The sequence below is a fragment of the Ictidomys tridecemlineatus genome, chromosome 3, assembly GCF_052094955.1.
Source record: "Ictidomys tridecemlineatus isolate mIctTri1 chromosome 3, mIctTri1.hap1, whole genome shotgun sequence".
NCBI lineage: Eukaryota > Metazoa > Chordata > Mammalia > Rodentia > Sciuridae > Ictidomys > Ictidomys tridecemlineatus.
The window spans coordinates 159873793-159901472 of record NC_135479.1 but is presented as its reverse complement, the minus strand read 5'-3'; the positions used below and the strand labels follow the sequence as shown (position 1 = coordinate 159901472).

The 27680-nt window shown below is 34.2% G+C and overlaps 1 long non-coding RNA gene across 2 annotated transcripts in view; it reads right to left on the bottom strand.

The window, feature by feature from the left end:
• Positions 1-27680, bottom strand: part of LOC120883970 (uncharacterized) — a 263470-nt gene that overhangs the window by 102776 nt on the left and 133014 nt on the right. For both annotated transcript variants that reach the window (XR_013435735.1, XR_013435733.1), the window contains exon 3: positions 3016-3059. This is a non-coding gene — a long non-coding RNA (uncharacterized LOC120883970). The remainder of the gene's footprint in view (positions 1-3015; positions 3060-27680) is intronic.

Genomic DNA, 27680 nt, shown 5'->3' with positions numbered 1-27680 from the left:
AGTGTTCAGAAGAGTAGAGCTGTATGGAAAGCCTCAGTCTTCTTAGGAATTATCTAAGGATTGGGATCAAAATCTGGAATTGGGATGGAATAGGCAATTTTTATGAGGGATGACTTTAGATATTTGGCAGAAGACATCTTTAAGCAAAATTTTAAAGGTGGTTTATGGCTTCTCAATTACTTACAGAGTTAAATTAATTAAATTTATAATTTATAATCAAGAGTGAAGCAGAATTTAAAGATTTAGAAAATTATAATCTTGACACAATTATAAAGAATAATAAAAGGTATATTAGGGAGAGAATATCAAGGGTGTGGCTAAAAATAATTTGAAAAGGAGATTAAAATAGATGGAAGGATGCCACAATCTATTCATCAAGATAATGAGAGATTGACCCTGAAGACATTTCTGAGATCTTCAAGGCTGTCACCTTCTTCATAGCCCCAGAGCCTTAATGCAAGAACCATTTCAATGAATTCTTGGTGTTCAGGGGCTCACCACTAGTAATGCCTCAAATCTCTTCTCTTTGTATTCTCATGCAATGCTACCATGCCTCCCCTGCATTACCCAAGCAGGTAATGCATTATTCAGGCCAAATATAATATACAAATATATAGTTTGTAAACCTCAGAAACATTTATATAGGGCTAATTCTTCAGGCACAAGTGTGGAAGAGTTGTACAGACCTAGATACCCTAACCTAGATTTGAAAAAAAAAAAAAAGTTTAAAAGAGCCTTGAAATCTAATCAGAATTTCCACAGAGGCTGGGCTGTGTACACAGTCCCCACTAGGGTAATGACAGGAAATTTGGGGTTTCTGAACATCACAGAGAGCTCCCATTAGTTCAATGCTTAGTGGAAACAGGGAAACAGGGCTACTCCAGAGATCTCAGAACTGTATATTCACCTGCATTCAACCTCAGCCTGGGAGAGCCCTCAGACACCTGATTCCAACCTAATAAAGGTACAAGCAGGACCATACCCAGCAGCCATGAGGATAGTATGTCCTGAAGTTTAGGAGACCCAACCCCCATCCCAGTGTTTGGAAGTTGGATTATAGAGTCCAAAAGATTATTCTCAAGCCTTAAACTTTAGTGTTGATTTTGGACTTTTGGATTTGCTACCTTTTTTCTTGTCTATATATCCCTATTTGAATGAGAATGTCTACCACCTGCCTGTACTAATCATTGTATTTTAGAAGCACATAACTTGTTTCACTTCATGGTCTCATATCTGGAGGGAAAATGCCCTAAGAATGAATCATACTTGAGTCTCACATAAGATGTAGACACTGCTTAGATGAGACTTTGGATTTAGACTTTAAATGATAAAAGGAGGCAAAAGCTTAAGGAGCTACTGGAATAAAATGAATGCATTTGTATGTGAGGACATGAGTGTTGGGGATAAAGGGTAGAATGCTATATAGCTTGAATGATGGTGTTCCCTTATGCATGTTGAGCCTTAATCTCCTATGCAATGATATGTAGAACGGTGGCAAAAACTTTCTTAAAGTTCATGAGATAAGAGTTAATAAGTGGGATGGCATCGAGTTAAAAATCTTCTGCACAGCACAGGAAACACTTAGGAATGTGCAAAGATAACTTACTGAATGGGCGAAAATCTTTTCTAGCTAGTATTTTGACAGGATTAAAATAAATAATTCCAAAACTCAATGTCAAAAAAGAAATAACCCAATTGACAAATAAATGAATTAAATAGACATTTTTTCAAAATAAGAAATACAAATTGCCAACAAACATAAGAAAAATGTTCAACATCATTAGCATTTAGGGATATTCAAATCAAAACTTCACTGAGATTTTATGTCACACAGTCAGAATGGCAGTCATCAAGAATACAAATATTAACAAATGCTAGAGAGAATATGGAGAACAAGAACACTTTTACACTATTGGTGGGACTATAATTAGCACAAGCACTATGGAAATCAAGATGGAAGTTCCTCAAAAGGCTAGACATGGAACCACCATATGGCCAGCTATATCACTCCTTGGTGTTTATGCTAAAGAAGTAAAATCGACATACTATAATGATAAATGCATAGCCTTGTTTATAGCAGCACAATTCATAATAGCCAAACTATGAAACTAGCCTAGATGTCCATCAACAGATGAATGATTATGGAAAATGTGGTATGTGTACAAAAAGAAAAATGAAAAAAAAAGAATTTTTTTTTGCAGGAAAACAGACCGAACTTGAAACCATTGTGTTAAGCAAAATAAGTCAAACCCAGAAGGTCAAGAGTCCTGTGTTTATTCTCACAGTGGAAAGTATAGAGGGGAAAAAAAGGCAAAGAAAAGTGGGGGAGGGGGCAGGAGCAGAAATTAATTCAAGGGGTGGAAAAAGGAGAAGGAGGGGGAGTGATGGGAAGTGATATTGTCCAAATTATAGTGTGTGTGTACAAATATGTAACAACAAATTCCATCATTATGTGCAACTATAATGCACCAATAAAAAAATGTGGAAAAAAAAGAACTATGGCTGCAGGATTAGCATCCATATAAAAGGTTTCAAGGCTCTGAAGAAAGTATTCTCTTGCCTTTCTGTCTTGAAGCCCATAAGGACACAACAAAGATGCCATCTTGGAAGCAAAAAGTAGCACTCAGCTGACACCAGTGTTGGCATCTTGATCTTGATTTCCAGTCTCCATAAATGTAAGAAATGAATTTCTGTTCTTAATATACTATATAGAGTATAAATTACTTATTCTAAAGTATTTTGTTATAACAGCACAAACCAAGACAGTTAATCTAGCTAAAATTTTCAACTGTGTTAATTTATTAAAGGATCAACTCAATCTCAATGATTATTTTCTATTACCTATTTCATTTTTTTTCCTGCTCTAATTTTATTTTCTTTCTTCTGTTACTTTGGGATTATTTTGTTTTGTTTTGTTTTCTAGTTCCTGGAGATGTATGTTAGTCAATTTCCATTACTGTAACAAGAATCTGAGATAAATCAACTTATAAAAAGAGAAGGCTTATTTTGACTCACAGTTTTGGAGTTTCCCATCCTTGATTGATCATGTTACTTTCAACCTGTGGTGAGAGAGTAAGCCATGATAGATGTGCATGGAGGACAAAAACTGCTCACCTCATAGCAGGGGAGTAAAAGAGGGAATAGGAAGGGGTAGGATTCCTTCCACCTCATTCAAAGTTATGATCAGCAGCCTGAACACTCCCACTGAGCCACATCTCTTACAGATTTCCTCGTGCTCTAATAGTATCATGCTGGAAACCCAGCCTTTACCATATGGACATTGGGAAAACACATAGGATCCAAACTACATCCAGGTGTAGAGTTAATACAGGTATTAATCACCATAAGCTTCCATTTTAATACCACTTTTGCTGTATCCCATTAGATTTAATATATTGTATTTTCATTTTTGTCTTCAGGTATTTTCTAATTTCCACTTTGATTTCTTCATGATCCATTGGTTGTTCAAGATCGGGTGGTTTAATTTTCACCTCTTGGGAAAATTTCCAGATTTTCTTCTACCATTACTTTATAGTTTCATCTCATTTATAATTGGAAAATATATACTTGGTATTATTTCAATCTTCCTAAATTAAATACACACACGCGCACACACACACATATATATCTCTCCTGGAGAATATTCCATGTAGGCTAGTCCATTTTATCTACAATGTTATTCAAGTCCTCCGTATCTTTAATGATCTTCTGTCTCTATGTTGTATCCATATTGGAAGTATGGTATTACAGTTCCAATAATTTACAAATGTGTTACTATTTTTCCCTTCAGTTCTATCAATGTTTGCTTTTGTATTCTGGTGCTCTGTTTTCTCTGATATTGGATTGATGCTCAATCACAATAAGCAGGTGAGGGTAGGGAAGATTTGAAGTCCATTAGACAAAGAGGAGTAGGAATAGGAAACACAGTAGAATGAATCGGACATTACTTTCTTATGAGCATATATAAATATATGACCAAAACAATTCACATGGAGAAAACTAGAAGAATTTGATGTTATATTCCTTATATTATAATATGTCAAAATACATTCTATTGTTATGTATAACTAAAAACAAATAAAAAATAAAGAAAGAAATTCAATGAAAAAGAAGAAAATTGATTGAAGGAAGTTACAAATTGCCAAATTTGGGGGTCAATCTGAATAAACACTGACTCAAAAAATTGTGGTATAAGAACTAGATAAAAATAAAACACTGGAAATAATACCATGAGAAATGGGAGAGATAATGCTAATTAAAGCTTTCTAAGAAGTATGTATTGTTCTAAAGAAGTACAGAAATATTTATTCAATTGTCAAGTACTTAGGTCTATAAAATGATGCAGGCATATTTCTCAGGTATTAATCACAATAAAAATTATATCTATTCATTACTTTTCTGTTTACCCTCAGTTCAGGATTTTTAAAAAGTAATAAGGTAACAAGTAGTCTTCCTTATCTAGTTAACAAGCATATGCACTACTAGAAAAGCTATTTCAATTATTATCTTCTTTTCAAAGGCCTCTGAGCACCTCACTTATTCTTCCTATCAGACATTAAATCCTTCCTCTCATCCATTCTCATCTTTTCATTTTAAGCTTTATCTCAAATCAAATTAATATAGGATAGTTACTCATGTGTTTCTGAATTATGTGGAAAATTTTACCAAATATACATACTGAATTCCACTGTCATGTTTCCAGATAAGCTTAAGCAGCAAGACAAAGACAAGTCCCAGGCAGTATTTTTTTACTTCCAATTCATTGTATTACAATTCCACTTGCATTTTCCAGGATAACTTGTTATCACTTATAACTTATTACGTGCTGCATATACCCTCAGAAATAACTTACTGTACTAAGATCCCAAAAGATCAGACTTAATCTATAGGTCTGTACCTGTCCAAAATCTTTGATATTTTTGAAGCAATATATTCTCATTGTAAGATAATTAAAAAGCATTTTTAAAGGATGTAATGTTCTTAATTCCTTCTTCTTCATTTTATCCTAATATGTATGATAGTATGTATACTTTTTTCTAAGGAAGTAATTTCATGTTTTATGCACCAGTTTGTTCTTGTCTTTCTTCACACAATATTATAGTGTGGTCATTCTCAAACATCTTTATAAAAATCTTCCAACACTTAAACTTTTGTGTTATATTTTTTCATATAGAGGTGTTGTGATTTATTTACCTGGTCTACATTGTTGAATAAAATAGTCCTCCAGTTTTTACTAAGATAAACAATGATGTAAAGTTGTTCAGCATAAATATTGGCATTAATCTCTGAGAATTTCTTCAAAATAGAAGGAATGGAATTAGTGGATGTAATATTTTTAAGGCTCTTCATTCCAGATATGTTGTTTTAAGGCTCTGTAATTTATGTATATTTATTTCTTTGTGAGTGGTCATGCTACCTCAAAAAATCTACACTTTTTTGCAGACCACTGTAATATGTGGTCTAAGGATAGAACATTTTAATCTTCATAGAGTAGACTGGGATTGCAGAGAAGAGACCTGAAAGTTTTTCTTCATTACAGCTTACTTGCTCTGTGGTCTGTAGAAATTCACGGAACTATTTTGTTGAAAAACTGCCTCAAGGTTCTACTGAGTAAGGAAGAATGGGGAGGATGCACTTATTTTCTTCAAAATAGGACCATACACTGTAAAAATTCAAGCAGACAAAACTAGATAGAAAATGAAGAGCTGAATTTAACACACAAGAGCCAGCCAGTGCCTATATTGCTTTGGGGTTGATACTGCAAAGAATTTATTTAACTATCTGTAGAAGTTTCCAGAAATTGAAACAGCTTTTGGTCTTTCACAAAAAGGCATTTTTTTGGAGCGGGGGGGAGGTGGCTTGAGTTGTGGCTCAGTGGTAGTGCATTCCTCTGGCATGTGTGAGGCACTGAGTTCGATTCTCAGTACCACATAAAAATAAAGGTGTTGAAAACAAGGCATTTTTTTTTCTGTTTGCGCTCCAAAAATTTCCCACTTTAAACAAAATTTATTTTAAAAAACTAATTATGTTACAAATTATCTTATCAATTTTTTATTTTTACAGGTTGCTTCCTTTTTTTCTATTCTTTACTTGAATGCTCATTTAAATTTAATACAGGAAATGTTTTAAGTATTTTAAAAACATTAATACTAGAACATCCCCTGACATGATGCTGATTTGGTAGAAGCAGAAAAGAGCATCTTTAAAATATCTCTTGCAGTTTTGGATCTTGTAAAAACTTTTGGTAATTTATAAAAAGCTTTCTTTCTACGAACATTTATGAACAATTTGTGTCTGGCACTGCATTAGACAATAAAAATTCAGAAAACAATAAGATAGATGATTTCTCTTCAAACGGTTCATGGCATGGTTAGAGAAATAAACATATAGTTATAATTACAGTACTATGGATAAACAATACTAGATTAGAAGGAACATTTAGATTGTATTCAATAATGACATATTCAGCCTTATAGTTAACTCTGGATAAAACTCTCAGAGGAAGTAACTTTTGACAATACAAAAAGGAAAAAAAATGTTCACAGTAAAAATATTCAAAATAACATTAAAAGCTGAGGTGATAGCATCTTGCATTAAAAGAGCACAAGCTAAGAGTGCTTAGAAATGTCCCATCTAGATGATTTCTCTACTAAAATACAATCTGTTAATCATCAGGTATGCCTTCTCTTTCTTCTACAATCTTTTAAGAGATTACTAGAAACTGTTTTATTTGGTGTTTCTGTATAGATATTTTATATAACTCTCCCCATACTAAAACTGATTTTAAATAAATATAAACATTCAGTGATTGTGTTAGAATCAGAAGGGCCATGAGCTTTCAGGATTTGCAATACTTGCATATAAGCCAATAACTTAGCAGAACTTCAAGAAGCTGATGGTACATAAAAGAGACAATTTCCCCCTGGCTTGCACCCACTGCTATAAGCAGCACTTCTGGAAGAGTTGAACTGAGTACAGAAGAGCCTAGAATTCTTCCTAGGTCTCTGTGAGTTTCTGATCAGGACTTTGATGTCTTTGGAGTGAGGAATGATACAAATACAAAGAATTTATTACTAACTTTTCACTGAAAAATTATCTCATGAAAAAATTTAAGAGCTCAACATTAAAATTTCAACCTAACAAAACAACATTTTTTAAAAATTTTATAACTAATAACCTGCTAAATGCAAATAGAAAAAATAGCAATTAACATCTCTCATACTTATGTGGTGTTTCTGTACAAATGCCTATTAAATATTAAGGTGAAAAGTGGCTGGCAGCACTCCAGGGCTCTGCAAAGCCCAGAGCACATCAGTTGCCACCATTTATTTGTTTGCATCAGCAAAGGCTGCAATACAGAGATAATCAAGTTTCTCTCCCCTCTCAATTTACACCTATTTGTTTCTCCTTTTTTCTTATTATCCTTCCCCCCATTGAAAATCTATTTTAGCCTTTAAAAATTATGTAGAAAAAAACATAAATTAAACTGCAGTGGGAGATGTATTTTGAGATAATGCAGCACTGAAAAGGTTTACCATTCCCTCATATTTCCTAGAGTGAAGCATTCAACAATAACAAAAAAAAGGATTTTTTTATCTTTTCAGTAGAAGTTAGAAGACTAAGACTAGCCTGATAGATGTGGAACAACAGAAAACACAGTGGAAGTGGAAGGAGGGATCACGTTCCAGGAGTGATACAGAGGGACTCTCCTAGATGGCAGTAGCAAGTCACTTGAAATCCCCAGATCCATAAAAAGATCTGGTACTTGACAGGCACTAATCACTTCCTCTCCTGCATAAGATGGTACATTTACTCCTCATAACAACTTGGAAGTAGGAGATATTGTGCCCATATTACAGATGAGGAAACTGAATATAAAGAAAATTAGGTAAAATATGTTACCTGTAGTGGATAGATTAAATCTCTACAGAATGCTAAAGCGTATAATATTTCCTTGAATGGGGCTACCTCCCAAGACTTTCTCCAATATCACAACCCCACCCACCTTTTTTATTTTTTCTATAGTCTTATACTCAGGAGTTATCTACTACATTAAGATTACTGGTATCTGCACCATAGATATATAAAATTCAGTTAATATTCTTACTCTCTTCTCTTAAAATGTATTGTAATAGCCTATCCTATATGACCTGAATTATTGATGAAGGTCTTAGTACAAATTCATTTGGAGGAGATAGATCCTTTGACAGGCCACCCCAGTCCAGAGGGCTACCAGGAATATGTTCAATGACCTGTGAATTTAAACTTGACTTTTGCCTGCTACTTTCAAAATCTTTATCCCAAGATTTATAGTGATGAAAACTGTATGTTAATAGTTTACCCTGGGGCTGGGATTGTGGTTCAGCAGTAGAGTGCTCACCTAGCATGTGGGAGGCCCTGGGTTCGATCCTCAGCACCACATAAAAATAAATAAATAAAACAAAGATATTGTGTCCAGTTAGTACCAAAAAATAAATATTAAAAAATTTTAGGGGGCTGGGGATGTGGCTCAAGTGGTAGCATGCTCACCTGGCATGCATGCGGCCCGGGTTCTATCCTCAGCACCACATACAAAGATGTTGTGTCCACCGAAAACTAGAGAATAAATATTTAAAAAATAAATTCTCTCTCTCTCTCTCTCTCTCTCTCTCTCTCTCAAAAAATTTAAAAAATAAAGCTAAATCACTAACATTTCTTCAAATTTACATATTTTTATAAGCAGATGCACAATTGTTTATAAGTCAATCTACTGTACTTTTAAGTGAAATTTGAGAAAGTTCCTCTAGAAAATTGGGTTGATTTTAAGGTATCAATCTGAAAAAACTCAGGCAATGAGTACTGTAATCAAAATAAACTCCCTCTGCACTTTGGTTAGCCATTCCCATGATTTCTTATAATACTTAAACATCCAAGAAATCAAGATTAAATTAGTAAAATTGATATACATGCATACAACAACCATGTGCCAGGACCTGGCATTGTTCCTTCTAAGGATACTTTATTCAAAAGAGCTGCCTCTTGCGTCTGATTTCTGGTATCCAATATACAATTTGATTACATGTAATACTCAATGTCTTAATGCTGTCTTTTGATTTCTCAGCTCCAGTAGCTTTGCAAGGAGAATATTCTTTTTTCCTGTTCTCTCAAAAAAAGTTGCAATTTTAAGATAATACAAAAACAACTCAAGGAGCAGTGAAAACAATTTCAAAAATGATATACTGAGATTCCCATCAGAACAGGTAGTCTCTGATCTTAATTTATTGGTACATAGTTTTTCAGTCCTTGGCTAATCTCTCACCCCTCTGTTTGATAGTTCACTTCTCCCTAGACAGAGAGGGTTCTCACATTCACTCTTCATTGATTTCAGGTAATTAATGCACAGCAATAATTTGAAAAACATGCTAATCTTGACAGATGACTGGATATCTAATTGAAATAACCACCATAGTTCTTTTAGGAATATAGTTAAAAGTCACTCAATTGAGGTATATAATGCTTCCAGAGACCCAGAAATTCCTAAACCTTGTCCTGCCAATCACCCATTCTTTCCAAGGCATTCCCAAAGGAAATATAATGCAATGTGTAATGAATAGGGACCAAAGCATAGTTTTGTTTATAAACTAGTAATAATAACTAACTTTTTATTGCCTACTATGTCTCAGGACTCATTCTAACCATTAAAATTACAAACTTATTTGATCCTTAATGTGAATCTTCAGGAAAGCTTCCATTATTATGTCCACTTTCCATAAGAGAAGACTGTTCTTGAGACAAAGAGCAAATAAGTGGCATATCTCAGATCTGAATCCAATATTTAAATCCATGGCCAGTGTTAGTATTGCCCCATATTGTCTTTTAAAACAGAAAAAGGGGCCTATAATATGATCTGCAATTTCATTGTAAGAGCTGAACTATAGAAAAATCCTTGACATCTGCCCTAAGAAACTAAACTTTGTATCTAGGTAGGGGATCAGTTCCCACTTGGGAAACTGATCTTCTTATGCTCAGGCAATCACCACTCCCTTCAGGGTTGCCTTTGGCTGGCTATAGGATAGGTGTGTTGAATCAATAAAGACCAGTGACAACAGTGGTGGCCCCTCCTCTAGTTTCCTCTGGAACTCTCAGACTATTAAAATAACAACTTCCTATTCTTGGCCATCAGCCTGCATTACCCATGAATAGAATAGTGACAACAGAATTCTCTGCTCTCATCTTTGATGAGGAAATTCTTCCCTTTTTCCACATTATGGTAGAGGACCAAAGCATGTTTGTTGTTCATGCATGTTATGTGTATGTTCTCTGTGAGAAGGCATACTCATATGAAGAAAAATACATTTCCAACAACTAGGCAGTTTTGCATTAAAATTTAAAAGTAGAAGATATAGATAGAACTGACCTGAGTCTACCATTATGCCCAGCTACTTTAAGAGAATAGAGCATAACTACCTGATTTTGATTTACTGGTCCAACTACCTGTCGAATATGACTTAGTAAACAATCTTCTCTCATGAAGGTGGATATAAGAAGAGGAAAGTAGAAAGGGAAGAGCAGAATAGAGATGTTCCCATCCAACATAAACAAATAAAATACTCCTTAAAAGGTTTCTGTATTTCCTTTTACCCTCATAATAGTAGTGTAATAATGAGTGTGTTACATTTCTGTCACTGTAACAAAATACCTGAAATAAAAATCTTAAAGGAGAAAACATTAATTTGGGCTCACAATTTCAAAGATTTCAGTCCAAGGTCACTTGGATCCATTGGTTCTGGGCTGGTGGTGAAATGGAACACCATGGTTGGGAGGGTGTGGCAGAGAAAAAAATTGTTCACCTCATGGTAGCCAGGAAGCAGAGAGCAAGCAAGAGTGAGGAAGAGGACAGGGACAAGATACACCTTTCCAGGGAAGGATCACAGTGACCTACTTCTTCCAATTGGTCCCCACCTCCTACCATTTCTCCCACCTCCCAAGAGTTCATTCTGTTATGAACCTACCATTCCAATTCTTCTCTCATTGATATATGAATATAGCAGCTATGACTTAGATATCAGGGAGTCCCACAAATGCTCACATGTGAGATGATGTAAGAAGGTTCAGAGGTGAAATGATTAGAATACGAAAGATGTAAACTAATCTGTTGATTAATCCACCGAAATGAATTAATTTCGGTGGATTAATCACCAATGGATGGTAACTGTAAGCAGGTAGGATATAGCCTGAGAAGTCACTGGAGGGATGCCTTTGGGTTTATATTTTGTTCCTAATGAGCAGACCTCTTTCTCTGCTTTCTGTCTGTTATTGGGAGCTGCCTTCCTCTGCCACACCATTCTACCATGATGTTCTGCTTCACCTTGTGCCCAAAGATATGGAGTCAACAACACATGGACTGAGACCTTTGAAACCATGAGTCCCTAACAGATTTTTCCTCCTCTAATTGTTCCTGTCAGCTCTTTTGGCCACAGAGATGCAAAGCTGATTGAAACAATAGCTAATGACAAAAAAAATTGATAAATAGGAATGTATTTACCCCTTTATTTCAAATTTGAATATGTTCATCCAGAATTTCATGTGGATTTGAAGCCAAAGTGATTCAATCAAGGCAGAAACTTTCTTTGTGTTTTGGAAGCTACTTTTTTCTCCATCCTACTATACAGCAGATTTCCATTAAAGAAAGGGGGATAAGAATACCCTTTCTCATTTTATATTATTACTCTGAAACTGATCTTCTGTATCTCCAACTAGAAGGTCCCAAATAGAATTGACTTCTAGATTTCCTTCAGATCAAGTCTCTTCAGACAACATTTATAGAACCACTTAAGACTGATCCAAATGTAGCTATCATCTAAGCTATCACGTTGCCACTTCAGAATTCTTTCATATCAAAGCTCTCCAGCAAAAGAACCACACATTTTCTAAAGATATTTATTATAAACATAGCTAAATTATTAGTGAATGTATAATACTGTGCTCAATTAAGGATGATCCAATACCCAAAAAGTATTTTTTCCAACATTTGGTTGACTCTAACTTGGACCCACACCTCAAATCCAAGCAAGCATCAGACTTGATGGTGACTCAAATGAAGCTCAGTGAAAACACTGAGAAATAGTCACAGATTCAGAATGTAGTTCTAAGGTAAAACTAACAGAGGGTCCTAACAAATTGGATAGAGATTATATGAGAAATATAAGAATCAGTTATAATTCAAAGAGTTTTTTTCTTATTCTCTTTTTTGTTTTTGACCTGAAAAAGGAAAAACTACATTGTCATCAAATGTAAGACTACAGATATATAGATAACTATGGTAGTAGTTTTCACTTTAAGTGTAAATGATCTAAACATGGATTGAATAAGAAGCAATCCCAACCATGGAGTGCCTACAAGAAACCCATCTTAAATATAAAAGATACAAATAATTTGAAAGTAAAAGGATAGAAAAAGGATCCTACATTATTGCTAATCAAAGAAAGTAGAAGTACCTATATTGATATCACACAAAGTAGATTTCACAGCACCGAATATGGTCTGAGATAATAAAAGGTCATTTTATAATGGTAACTAGATTAAATTTTTAAGAAGATCTGAAAATCCTTAATTTTTATGGTTCTAATAACATAATGTCAAAATGCATGAGAAATGATAAAAGAAGAAATTGACCAATCTAAAATTACAGAGAATTCAATATCCTTGTAGTGATTAATATAACAAGGAGACATAAAATCAATAACAATGTAGATTTGAATAACACTGTATTCACCTTGATCTGATTTACATTTAGAGAAACACTTTATCCTACAATGGCCAAATACATACTTTTTAAGTGAATATGGTCTATTTACAAGAGTGGGCCATATTCTGGGATATAAATTAAGTATCAATAAGCTCAAAATAATAGGTTTTTAATCAAAAGGTGGAAGTCAGCACTAAACACTCTAAAATATATGGATACTGGATTTTAGAATATGATCAATCATATTTATTGTAATTATTATTATTATATTTATTAATTTATTGAAGTACAAACAATTTTGTTGTACATAGGAGCACAACTAGCCTCAGCATAGAAACAGTATGGTAAAGTACAATCTACAACATAAACATACCAACCATGGAGTAAAAGCATAAATCATAAGCAATCTACACAGAAAGATTATTACCAAAGTATTAGCTCAAACCAGTTCAAGTAATGTGGACATCCCAGAGGATATATTAAAACTTTTTAAAAAATAAAGTGACATGCAAAACCTACAATCAAATGGTCATTGAATTTGACAATACATATAGGTATTTTTGAGGTTAAAATTTTAAGTATAATGTTTTATTTGAAATTTTTTCATTTGATAATTTATTTTGTCATTGCATTAAAATAAAAGTTAAGGCACAGTAATATCAAGAATTTTGTTTGAAAGTCAGTAAAATGAATTATAAGTTGTCAACAGTTTTAAGAGCTTATGTTAGTCACAGTGACAGAAGCAACTCACAGCATTTTCTGGTGGAAACTCACAGAATGTTCAAAAATGGAATGCTAGGAAATCCTATTTTCTCTGAACTTATAGTTTATCGCAGAAAAATTAGTGTTTCATATCACTGGGATAACCAAAAGCTGAAACTCCGCACATATTTCTCATCTGAAGCTTGCAACACCAATGGTGTCTTCATCCTGAGAGAGGTTTCAGGAGGGAATGAGGGGATGTTAATCTCTTTTCTTAATCAAAAGTCCACTCTTTTCCTCCCTCAGAAAAGAGAAATAAAATGTTCACTATTTTCCTCCCTCAAAAAAGATCAAGGCTCTCAATTACCTACTTCATACACACTATATTTCCCATCAATATAAAATTCTGTATACTCTTTCAATGGTATAAATTAAAATTATCCATGAGGAAATTTCATATCAATGAAAAGTTTTCCTAAAGAAAAGCAAGTATCTATATGATTATGTTCTACTTAAACTACCAAAACGACCTTTTTCAAGTAAGTTGAAGAAAAACAGATTTGAATGCAGTTAACCTAGCAGTAAATTAGGTTTATCTGCAAAGCTAAAAATTTTCACCATGCTGATAAGCACTGACAGTAAGTCACATGTATGAAGTCCTATATTTGCATAAGTGTGTGTTGAAATTCTACAATTAAAAGCTAAATGTCTCCAGAATTACATTTCCATGTCAATTGTTTTCAAATCATGGAAAGAATCATCTACAGATGATAAGATGCACTTTTCTGCACAGTTGCTATAATTACCAGAAAGAGCAATAGCCAGCCATGATTGCACACTGTGAGACCAAAATACCCAGAATTCAGCAATGATAGTTTTATGCAAAAGAATGAGAAGACATTGTCTTCCATTTGTTTGTAATTTATTAAAGAATGTGGTAACCAAAGGAAACTATGTTTAAGAAACTCAGAGAACCTATATTCTTAGCAACTCCAGCCTACTCTGTGTAAGCTACAGCTTTCATCTCTTTCTTTTGTGGTTAACATAATATAACATTGCTTCCTACTGATAATTTACAAAGTTAAGGTCATCAGCAATTCCAGTAAAAAGTGACCATCATTTCTAGAATACTTTTATAGAAAGCTAAAAGCATACTTAAAATTTTGCGTTTTTCTGTGGTGTAAAAAGCCAAGTTAGAGGCTGGGAATGTGGCTCAGCTGTAGAGCGTTCACCTAGCACATGCAAGGCCCTGGGTTCGATCCTCAGCACTACATAAAAATAATAATAATAAAAACAATAACTAAAGATATTGTGTCCAACTACAACTAAAAAAATGAATATTTTTTAAAAAGCCAAGTTATAGTTTTTATATCCTGTCAATAAATGTATTATTGTCATAAGATGCAAGAGTTGCAATCAGTAATATCTCCTGACATTTCAGAGGAGCAGCTCAGCAGCATTCCCACCCAGGAAGGTCAGATTCCACAACAGTGAATTGAAGGAGGCAGAGTTCACAGGCCAATGAGCTCAGCTGACAGAAGGATTACTATGGAAAATGGCAGGAGATTGACACCTCCTATAGTTGCTTACAGTCAAGAAAAGAAGTATGAAAAAAAATAGAAGACGAAACTGCACTCATTCTATTGTAGCTTATTAACTCTTAGCAGACTCTGGCTTTTCACTTTTGCGTCTGCTTTGGAATTCCTAAGCTCTGAGCACTGTAATTGTTCCTTGACTATGATCTTCATTTGAGCAGCAAAGAATCTTAGGGGATTATATCCCTCCCTATATAAAGTTGATTTAAACTGCTACTAAACATATTATGGCAGGAAGATTTGAGCACATATAAAATATACCTCCAATTGTTGTGAGTTGCCACAGGAAGATGCTAAAATTAAAATTATCCATGACAAAACGTCATATCAATGGAAAGTTTTCCTAAAGAAAAGCAAGCATCTATCTGATTACGTTCTACTTGAATTACCAAAACAGACCCTATAGGTAAGTTGAGGAATAATAGATTTGAGTGTAGTTAACCTAGCAATAAACATATTTCTTTTATTATCTTCTTAAGAGTCTTATTAACATTTTATTGTAACACAGGTTGACCCTCATTTCTATGAAAATTTTATAATGAAAACTAATGAAAACTATGGCTCATATAATTTCCTTTTTCCATGGCTCATATAATTTCCTTTTTCCATCTTGTAGCAATTAGAAAATTGCATTGACTCTCTAGTAACTATTCTGCTGCTGTATGTCATGAAGACAAAAGTCTACTAAGGTAGAAGGGGCACTAGGAAGTATAAATAACCAACAGATCTATTGTGGGCAACATTTGAATCATTATTAACCTCCATTCTTACAGGTAAAAAATAATTATCCCTTCATAGTGTAATGATACAAATGAAACTAAAGAATCCATTGATGACCTAACAACCAGAATTGAATAATCAAGTTAACTCAAAATATAAACCAAAATCATCTTTGAAACCATAGTGAAACAGCTACTGAGGCACAAAGAAACAGGCTGCCAGCTTTAACAAGTTATCACAAATAACCAGAATTCAAGGTTCTAGGTGATTTGAATAGACTGAAGATAAAACATTAAAAAAGTGAGGAATTATATTTTTTGGAACAAATGTGTCATGGAGGATTTCACATTAGGAATAAATTTTTTTAAATATTTTATTTTATTTTTTAAGAGAGAGAGAAAGAGACAGAGAGAGAGAGAGAGAGAGAATTTTAATTTTTTTTTTTTTTTTTTTTTTAGTTGTCGGCGGACACAACATCTTTGTTTGTATGAGGTGCTGAGGATGGAACCCGGGCCACACGCATGCCAGGCAAGCGCGCTACCGCTTGAGCCACATCCCCAGCCTTTTTTTTTTTTTAAATTATAGATGAACATATAGTATCTTTATTTATTTTTATGTGGTCCTGAGGATCTAACCTAGTGCCTCACACTTTTGAGGCAAGCACTTTACCACTGAGCTACAGCCCCAGCCCCAGGAATAAAATTTTGCACAAAGTCTTTCATCAAAAAAAATCTTCTAAGTTGGTCATATCTCTCCAAAATAAATATGAACAAGAAGCCATTAATATAAATAAACTTTTTATACTCTTATAATATTTTGGAAAGAGCAGGCCAGATCAATTTTTATATTTTATCTCCCTCTTCCTCGTTCTCCTACTAATTTGCCTTATGCATGGTTTAATTTTTTATTTAGGCTGGATATAATTGAATATCTAAATATATTTTGATATGATTATGCTAAGAACATTATGTAGTAGTCTAAAAAATAGGTACATTTACATGTAGTTAGGTGAATAAATTTCCAGGAAAAACATACATGTATATACATATAAGTGTGTGTGTGTGAGTGTGTGTGTGTGTAATAAAAAATCAGTTGTAAAAGTTTGCATACAGTATGACTTCATATATTCCAAAAATACTAAGAAGGACTATACTATATATAATTCTTTTTATCTAAATTCTGAGCCCCTAACACTCAATTGAGTTGAGCCTTCTAGTAAGAACTTGGAAAACTTGGTGTTTGCCAACTCAAAGGAGGCATTTTCCAAGTTTTCAAGATGGAGTTCAATCTTGAGAATTTCATGTCTCTGAAAAATATTCAGCAACTTGTATAAGGGGGACAAGGACGTGGGCTTGGTGAAGGTATGAAGATAGAGAGGCTGTAGGTAGAAAAATTTTAATTTTATACTCAGCATATGACTCAGCTCCTACAAGGCAGGCTAAAGGACATTATCAATACTCACTGAAAAACTCTGAAACTAAATTTCCTATGTTGAATCTTTCTTCATTCATTCCCTCAGCTTCCAAATACCCTGGCCATCATGAGTCTAAAAATATTTTATTAAACAAAATAAAACTACTGATCTCAAGCAGCAGAGAAGGAATATGATTAAAAAATATATATATAGATAGAGACCAGCAATTATTAAATGTATTTTATATGATACTAGTTCTGAAATACTCTCATTGAGAAAATAACTCTAAGTTTCAAAACTTTCAAATAATTATAACCTGTATTGGAGAGTCAAAATTCACATCAATATATTAAATACATTAAAAGTTCTGAGAAATTATGCAGTAACCAAATATATTAATCTTTGTTTAATTTCTCCTTCTGAGCTCTAGTCCCATTTGACTTTCAATGTATCCAAAAGTGTCACTGAACTAAAGTGTTATAGACACAAACGCGATCTTCTCTGGTTGATTCCTAAAGTGTGCAAACCATTCATTTACCTATACAGATAAGAAAATTTAATCTCAGTCTTTACTTTGCCTTTTGTTTTGTTTGGATACTGGGGATTGAACTCAGGGACACTCAACCGCTTAGCCACATCACCAGCCCTATTTTGTATTTTATGTAGAGACAGGGTGTCATTAAATTGCTTACTTGGTGCCTTGCTTTTGCTGAGGCTGGTTTTGAACTTGATGATCTCCCTGCCTCAGCCTTCTGAACCTCTAGGATTACAGGCATGCATCACCATGCCCAGCTTCCTTTGCCCTTTATACATAATAGAACATCAGTTCTGTTAATTCCAAATACAACTCATGCATTTCTGTACATTACTGTCTATATTTGCCATTAGCATTGTAAGACAATTACCAATCTGTCTTACCATAACTACTGCTGTGAACTCCTACCAGGACTCTCATATCCACTATTTCCTTCTGTATTAGTCTGATAAAACTACCATAAGAAAAATACCACAGGCTAGGTAGGCTTAAAAACAGAGAAATTTATTTTCTCACAGTTCTAGAGGCTGAAAATCCATGATCAAAGAGATTAAAAATTTTATATCTAGTGATGACTCTGTTATGGTTTGATTCTGAACTGTCCTCCAAAGAGTCATGTGCTTAAAGGCTTGATCCTCAAAGCATCAATGTCCATAAGTAAGGCCTTTACGAAGTGATGGGATCATGAGGCTAATAATCTCATCAGTGGATTAATCCATTTGATAGATTAATAATTTGAATAGATTCATGGGAGATGATAGAAATTATAGAAAGTGGGGCCTTGTTAGAAGAAGTAGGACAAGGGAGCATGTCCTGGTAGAATGCATTTTGTCCCGTGGGCCCTTCCTTTGTCTCTCTGCTTTTCAGATGCCATGAGATGAACAGCTTTCCTCTACAATATCCTTTCTCCATAATATTCTGCTTCACCCACCCCAGCCCAAAGCAATGAATCTGGCAGACAATGGAATGAAATCTCTATAACTGTGAGCTGAAATAAGTTTTCCTACTTCAAATTGTTTCAAGTATTTTGGTCACAGTAACAAAAACCTAACTAACACAGCCTCTTTTCCTGTATTGCAAATGACCACCTTACAGCAATGCCTTCCCATGTACAGAGAGATGGAGAAAGAGCTCCAGTGTCTCATTCTCTTCTTCTAAGAATACCAGTCCTAACAGATTGACTTTACTTAACTTTTATAATGTGTCCAAATATAGTCATATTAGAGGTTAGGACTTCAGTATATAAATTTTAGTGGAACACAGTCCAATCCATAACAAACCCTTCTACTTAAATCTCCATACTTCAACTAAGATGCTACTTGAAAAATGAAAATCGGATCTTGTCACTCTCCTTCAGAAATGGACTTTAATAAAACCATTGATTCTTGGCTTGTTCTGGCTTCTGCTCATCTCACCAACCTCCTTGTTGTGCTTTCACTATATTTAACCTTATTTAAGTTCCTAGTACATGGTGTTTCTATTTATCTCAAGTCCTAGGCACAGGCTGTTTCATTCACTCATTGTTCTGCCTTCCCTCTTCACCTGGAAAACTTTCTCTAGCCCCCAAACTCTCTAAAATGGTGTAGAAGTATACTAAATCAATCTACAACAATGCCTTGTACTTTTTGTTTATTACAGGAATCTCAGTTAGATGCTGCCCATTTGTGCAATTAGTTGGTAGAGTCTATTCTCCTTATTAGACCACAAGCAATATGAAAACAGGGATCATAGACATTTTGCCCAGCATTTTATCTATAGCAATTTGCATTGTTGCATTTTATCTATAGCATTTTGCATTGTGTCAAATAATTGTTCAATAAATGTACAAATATATCTAGAATTTTCTTAGTTTACTTGAAAAAAGATCATAAGGCCTACTTATATCTTGTTTAAGCAGAATTATACAGAACAAACTTTGGAAAACATGCCCAAGAATCTGAAATTTGCTGAGATGAAGAAATATTCTTGGGGGAAAAAAAGAAATTTCAGTGAAAATTTTACTCAAATCTATGATTTAGAAGATCATATATTCATTTAAGGAAAAAACAGAAAGCAGGATTAGAAGAGATTCTTAAAAATTGAGATTCTTGAAAATTTTTAGAAGAATTAATTCAAAATGAACCTATTTTCCTATATTTATTCTATCAACTGGTGATTCTGATCAGAATCAAAGTCCTCTTTTTCAGGTACAGGACCCTACATGTGAGTGGTTTTTATATATTCACTTGCCTCTTTATGATTATAAAGAATTTTCTCTGTTTTTTTATGACTGAAAATGCATGTTTGTGATAGATGGAAGGGCATATGAATATTTGCCTGCCCCCATATGTATAAAATTCTTCATATTGAATGAGAAATTAAAAACAAAATATTTTCTAGAAATCAGGCTTTGTGCATCAAAAAGTGTTTTTTATAAGCTAACATCAAAAGTTCTGTCATGCTGAGATATGCTATTCCACTTTTTCCATATTTAAGAATACCTAAAATGAATTTGTGATACCTTAAAATATGAGAAAAGTTTCATCCAGGATGCCTTGAGTGACAAAGGTTCTAGAAGATCTAGGTACATGAGTGCTAAGAGGATAAAAGTGCTGTCACCATATCATTATAATGAATCACCTGATTGTCTAAATGCTAATGAAAATTCTATTTCTCAAAATTATCTAGAGATTCATTTAAAAGCTGGTAGAGAAAGAATAGTCAATGTGGAAATATAAGTCATTCATAGGAGCTCGTGGTATATTATGTCCCATAGTGGATCAGGTGATGAAGAGGCCTGGAACTCAAGATCATAAAACCCTCATTAATTTGTTTTTTCCTAAACTCAGGATAATTTGCATTCATTCAATTGTAAAGTTTGCTTTTACATAATCCATTAGAAAAGGGTTTGCTAAGCAAATGAATATTATATATGAGATTATGGAGATGTTTATCCTTCTTCAGCCAAACTATTCAAGTACTTAAATCTTTTTCATATAAGCAATTAATATGATCAATATAAGAGATGCTTATGTATTCATTAGAAAAATTCCTGTGGGACAACTACTACTTGGCAAGGCTTTGGATATGATTAAACATAAATTATATTATTATATATAAATGTATGAATTCAAGCAGGAAACATTTGGAAAAGTTGTTTATTAACTGATTAATAGCTGGCTGTTTCATTTCATATTTCTAACTTCCTCATACATAGATATAGATTTACTAGTCACTAAAACAGACAAAATAGATGCCATGTGTATCTGAAATTTAAAGTTTTGTTTTCTCTAAATAATACTTATTTCAAACTCTCAGAAATGTCTTGCTTCCTTTCTCTACTCATTGTGAACTAGAATGGAAATGAATGCAACCACCCAGACTCTACCTCTGGAACCAACATGTCTGTGCCAGTCTGAAATGCATCTAATAACACAAAAAGAAATGTGAGCACAAGGAGAAGCCATAAAAACATGTCCATGGAAAGTGTCATCTACCTTGCTTCAAACTTTGTCTTAAAAGAAAGACATTGGGTGTCTAGCATAACATATACTTCCATTATAAATCCTCAAGTATTCTGACAAATCCTCAATATAGAAGAGAAATGACAGTCATGAAAATATGGCTAAAGTTGAAAAAAAGAAAACCAGAGAGTCTATAAAGAAAAGCAAACTTGAATTATGTCACACTAAACACATGCCAAAACAGCTACTGAGCTTTTCCAAGGCTGCACTGATGTACATTTTAACTAATTAAGTAAGATATTAACTCCAAAGTATCTAATACATTAGCATTGTCTAAATGCTATTGAAAATTCACCTGGAAAACTTTCTCTAGCCCCCATTCGCTCTAAAATGGTGTAGAAGTCTGACATATTTAGTTATTCTAAACCACTTCCTCGCTCTTGGGCATGAAGTCCAAGTGAGTTTTCTGGAAAATAACAACATTTTTGTATTTAACATTCTATTTCTTTCCTTTCTCCCTCCAACTTACCTCCATCCCTCCTTCCCTTAGCTCTACTTCTTCTCCTCTCATTCCTTCTGAAAGGAAAATTTCACTGAGGTCTGTAATATATTAATGATAAATCAAAGCCCCACAAAATGGACTTTTCTTCAAAAAGGAAAACATTCAAAGAAAAGAAATGTGTCAAAATAGAATATGTGTAAATAATTTGCAAGTTATAACTGCAGGCATTATTATTCCCATCCAGAGGGCATTCAATAAATGCAGCCTAATAAGGAATTCCTAAGTGTTTAGTAAACTTTTAATGTCTTTCCTATCACTTATCACTGACAAATGCCATGGAGCATTTTGCATAAGATTTAATACAGTCAATACTCTGAGAAATCAATTAAAATGTAAGCTGCCTACAGGCCAGTTTCTTCCCTAGGGGTGAGGAAAGCATGTTCTCTTTGGACCAAAGTTACCTCTATGTTAATCAAACAATTCTCTGAAGTTGTGGATAACTTGTAATACCACCCCAGCCACCTCAGAAAACCAATTAGAACTTCCAAGCAGAGTTCTGTACCAACTCTCATATAGCAACCCCCAATACATTGGAAAGGTAAAGAAAATGGTGATCTTTTAAGGGAAAAATGTGTTTTTATTTTAAACTTTAAAATTATAACCATGACTTTATACACATAATATCTAGGGAAAACAATAACATATCTACATTCTTACTCAGAATGTTTGCTTCAAAAACTAACAAAAATTTTGAGAACATTGGGCAATATCAGTGTTCTGATAAAGTATAAATCATGATTCCTAGGTTAAAGGACCCTCAACTAATATTTGCATTGCACTCATCATTTACAAAACAGTATTATATAATTCTCATATTTGATATCAAAGCAAACCTATAAAGTTACATTTTACTATTGTTGCAAATCAATACTTGATAAAAAGGAAATTGAAAGAGAATATATCATTTGCTCAAGATCATGGCTCCAGGAGGAAGAAAGCTGGGCTTAACCCCAGTTCTTCTGCCTCTACATTCCATGCTCTCTCCATCCATCCAAGTTGTCTCTACATTTCCATAGAACTTGAGAAGCCACAAGTAATGTCAGAACTTGTGTAACTTCAGGGCTGTTCAGAATGAAGAATTTTGTCAAAACTCCAGCTTGAGAATTTTGAGTTTATCAACTCAGTATATGAACATCTGTGGTAAGGCCTTCATCTTGGGTTCAATTCCTCTACATGGGCACTTAAGAATATCAATCTTATTCATAATCCATAACAGTTAGGGGTTTTATATTTAAATTCAAAAATGTTCTCCTAGGCATGAGCTCAAGTACAAAATTGTAGCAATGCCCTCTTAGGCCCTACATCAAGTCTATTAAACTTAAATCTGCATTGTCACGTGGTTCCCAGCTGAACCATGTACACATTAGTTTGAGAAGCATCACTGTGGCCTACATCTTAAATTTTTATTCTAGAGAATTCCAGGTGCTACCATCAGAAGTTTGGAGCTCTGGACCAAATATCAACTATAAGTACTCTGGTCATTAGATGCACTTCTAGAGTCAACATTCTCATTTTATACTCTCATACATGTCAGTGTGTTTCCTTCTCAAAGGAATGAGGAGAACATGGTAGACAGCAGAGCTGTAAGAGTATTGAGGAAAGAGCACTAGAGGATAGGTACAGTGTTATAATAGGTTAGACATATCTTTGTTCAGAAATAAGTTAAATTGATTAGTTAATTCCCTCATGACCAAAAATGTTACACAGCATGTTGGTCCCAGTCTTATTTAGTCTTAAAGCTTATATATGCTAATCTGTAAACACTAACTTAATATACTACCCAATATATCCATACTATCTGGAAGCTTCTATACATGCTGACAACTCTTCTCCTGAAACTTAAAGATAGAATAATTCTGACTATGATGATACATATTGTTCTGAAATAATAATTTGCTTAAGGAAAACAAATGTATACAGGCTTCATCAAGTTTCAAGTCTCAATCAATAATACATGAGAAGTTGGTATTGTTTGGAAGTTTGTTATCAGAGTCAAAGAATTCTGGAATAGAGAGTTAAATAGATATTTCATATAGCAAGAAAACCATGAATAACCAGATAGAGCATCAAATCCAGATCAGTATTGGATAATATCCAATGCCAATTTTAGATTGAACAACAAAAAACTAAAAGGTCAAAAAAGAAGGGTGTTACAGTTCACTTCCTATGGCTGTAACAACTAGAACCCTTCTGAAGTGCTACCAGGCAACTCAACCCATTGTGAACAGATGTCATGCATTCTAACCATGAAGGGGCACCAGGAAAAGAGTACGGGGCCAGTCAAATCAAATTCTCCTTAAATTGTAAAGTAAAATTTCCTTTAAGAAATTAAGCAGAAGTGAAGACAAAAACAAAGTCCCAGGAATAGTCAATTAGTAAGTGCTTGTTTAGAGATTTTAAATGCAAGATCAAGGAATCAATGGAGGCAATAAGCACCATTACTCCTGACACAGGTTTCTAATGTTCTCTTCTTTGCTCAATTGTGAAGTGTGTTCTCTTTCTCTGTTGTTCTCTTTCACGGTGAGTTTCACCAAAGTCATGGAAACATGGAAAAATTGTTATTTTATAAGCATTTCTGCTGGAATGGATAGCATACATGGAATGCATGATATGAAAAATAAAATAAAACTGAAGCCAGTTTTAGTGAGCTGAAGAAGAATCTGTAACAGAAAATAGAAAAATAAATTTATAATTGTCACAAAACTTCCAACAGTGCAGCAAAGCATGTGCCCTGAAAGAAAGAAGTGAAGCTTTTTCTATAATTGAAGAAAGGATCGCAAGCCAAAGTGCACAAGTGCATCTGTATGAAGCAAGGAAAAGAATACTGATGGTACTATCATCTTGCCAGGCAACATCCACATACAAGTATCAAGTTGCCAGCCATGATATCACTGCAGAAAATAGAAAGTCTTATCTATCTATCTATATATATATATACATACATTTGAAAACTCCATGCAAATCTTCCAAAAGCCAACACAAAAGTCAGGAATAGGAAGAAATATTTACTGAGGATCTGCCAAGTATATTGCACTCAGACATATCAGTGATAGAAATAAGATATCTGCATGAGCACTTCATCATGTTTCATTTAAAGTATTCTTGAAATTACATTTTGGGAGAGAAAAATCACCTCCTCACTATCATTTTTAAATTTTCACAGGAATCTAGCTACATTAGACACAGGATATTCCTGTTTAAATAAAGACTAATCAGTTCCTTTTTTCAAATGGATGTGCTAAGTCAAAAGGATAGTAGTCATCATCTGTTGGAGAAAAAATAGCAAAGGAAAAATCTTTTGGCCAGAACATTCAGCACATGATTTTATTAATGTGGTGGCGTTTGGTAAGAGGTGAGATTTGAATCAGGAGGCGAAACTAACCTGAGTTTACTACAGAGAAGGATTTAGAACATTGAAAGTTTCCAAATTCAAAGAAGAACAAGTATAAAGGTCATAATTTATGATAAATGTGTACTGCTGATGAAAGCACAAAAAATTACAAAGAATTAGAGCAAGTTTATAGTTTATCTAGGACACTACTCAGACTCAGAAAGTGGTAGCTACCAATGCATAATTATTGAGCTAAAAAGAAAGTAAACTCTGTCCCTGAGTTTCTGCATTATATATTTACATCAAGCAGTGCCAATGATCTTATGCTGAATTTAATCCCAGATGCAAGGTATTGTGTGAGCATAATTTTTTTTAACAAAAGTTTTTTATAAACCTACTAATTCAAGCTATAGAAAGTACACAAACCACAAGCCAAAATACAATATAAAACATATCTTTTATACATTACAAGTATGTTGTAACGACATGGAAGGAAAGAAAAGTGTGGAAACAAAAGGAAGAAAGGAGAGAAACAAGAAGCAGCCACGAGTTTTCTACTGTTCCCTTGATATCTAAATTAAATTTGAAGATGAAAGTTTTGAATATCAGGAAATGACAGCCAAAATGTTTGTCAACCAAAGCAAAATCATTCCTATTAAACAGTCAGTTTTTCTAGGTTTAATTCTAGTGCTCAGAAGTGTGCCAGCATAAGACATAAACTGGAAATGAAAATAATGCATTTTATGAGACGTGTAAAGGTGAAGCACATTACAGTGAGAGAAGATGACATTGCTGAAAGGACGAATTTGAAGTGATGAGGAAAAATGAACAGGGGAGGAGAAGAAAAGTATTGTGAGAAATGGAGCAGGAAGAACATTATTTCATGTAAATTAAAATCAAAAGTAAAAGGATGACAGTAGCTCTGATCTTGTCAGGCCAAAGTATTTTGGTGGCAGACAGTAATATGAGAATTATAAGCAATTTGCAAACCACAGGTCTGCAAGTATTCACATTTCTCCTCTCTTATGATGGTTAATCAGGGTTTTCTTTTCTGTTTTTGTTTTTTTTTACAGAGCAAAACAAACTAAAAAATATCAGTTTCATGTATCCATGCCAAAATCAGGAGCAGTCTTTACCTGCCAATGAAAGACAGTTCCCTCTGAACCACAGACAAAATTATGCAATAACTGCTTTGCCATTGACAAAGCCCCCCAAAACTCTTTCTTGAGGCCCCTTTTCAGACAGTGAGGATTGCTCAATTTTCCTGGCTCTCTCTCTCTGATTTAGCTACTATACCTGCCCCTTTCTCTGCTAGGGTGCAACCCCTGATGTCCATTTCTGCTGCTCTTTTGGACTGTCAGTACCAGTGTCAGTCTCTTTCTATCTCTCTTCCCTCTCCCTGCCTCCCTCTTTGCTCCTTACTCTATTGAGAACTGAACGCAGGGGTTCTCTACCACTGAGCTACATCCTCCATACTTTTTATTTTATTTTTGAGACAAAGTCTAATTTGCTCAGGCCCTTGTTAAGTGCTGAGGCTGGCCTGGAACTTGTAATCCTCCTGTCTCAACCTCTGGAGACACTGGGATAACAGGCATGCATCACCCTCATTTTCTTTATGTCCACATGAACAATTTCCATCTCCTCTCCTCTAATAATGGCTAACGCACTGTGCTTGCTATGTGCCAGGAATGTTTCCATAAAATACATAATGTATTATATGCTTAAAACCATTCTATATGTTTGATACTTTTATGAATTCACTTTACCCATAATCAACCTGGTTACAAAGAGGATAGCAGCTTGCTTAAAATCACACAAGAGGAAAGGAATTGAATTCAGGAAAATCTGGTACCATATTCCCCTGTCTTAACAAAGATGTTGTTTAGCACTTGTGCAAGTATTCATTGATGTAATGAACATTAAATTTAGCATAATTTGGCGCCATTTTCTATGTCAGGTTTTAGGGGGATACATCAATGAAAAAAAGAGATGACACCTTTTGGGGGGGCTAGTAGTCAGCTTAGAGTTACAGACAATGAACTGGTATATTATTATCACTGAAGAACTCTGAAGATAAATAACAAAGGTGTTTGGAGATAATTTAATAATAATAGGAAATATGATCATCTATGGCCAAGTCCTGAGGGATGACAAAGATCCAGTCACATTATGGACAGCTGGGTGAGCTCTCCAGAGGAAAGAAGGCAGGTAAAGCCCCTAAGGTAGAAGAAATCTTCCTACTTACAAGAAGGCTATCAGAGTAGGAGGAAAGTAGATGAAAAGAGAATTGATATTTGATTTAAAAAGGAGAAAATTAGATCATGCAAAATATTTTAGTCTATGTAAGGAGTTTTTGTTTTGTGTAAAATGTAATAGAAAACCATTAACAGGGTTTTCAGCTATATAAAGTGACATGATCAGATTTATATTCTTAAAAAAAACCTGCTCTGTCATCTTTGTGTAACAGAGTAAATATGGAGAGACCAGAAGGTTGCTGAGATAGAAGCATCTAGAAGTACTGGTGGCTCTATGGTCCTGCTGGAGATGATAATCAGTGGTCACATTTGGGGTGTATTTTGTAAGATGAGCTGACCATAGTGGTGTTGTAGTAAATGCAGGGAACAGATGGAAGGCAGCACTTAAGGCTGACT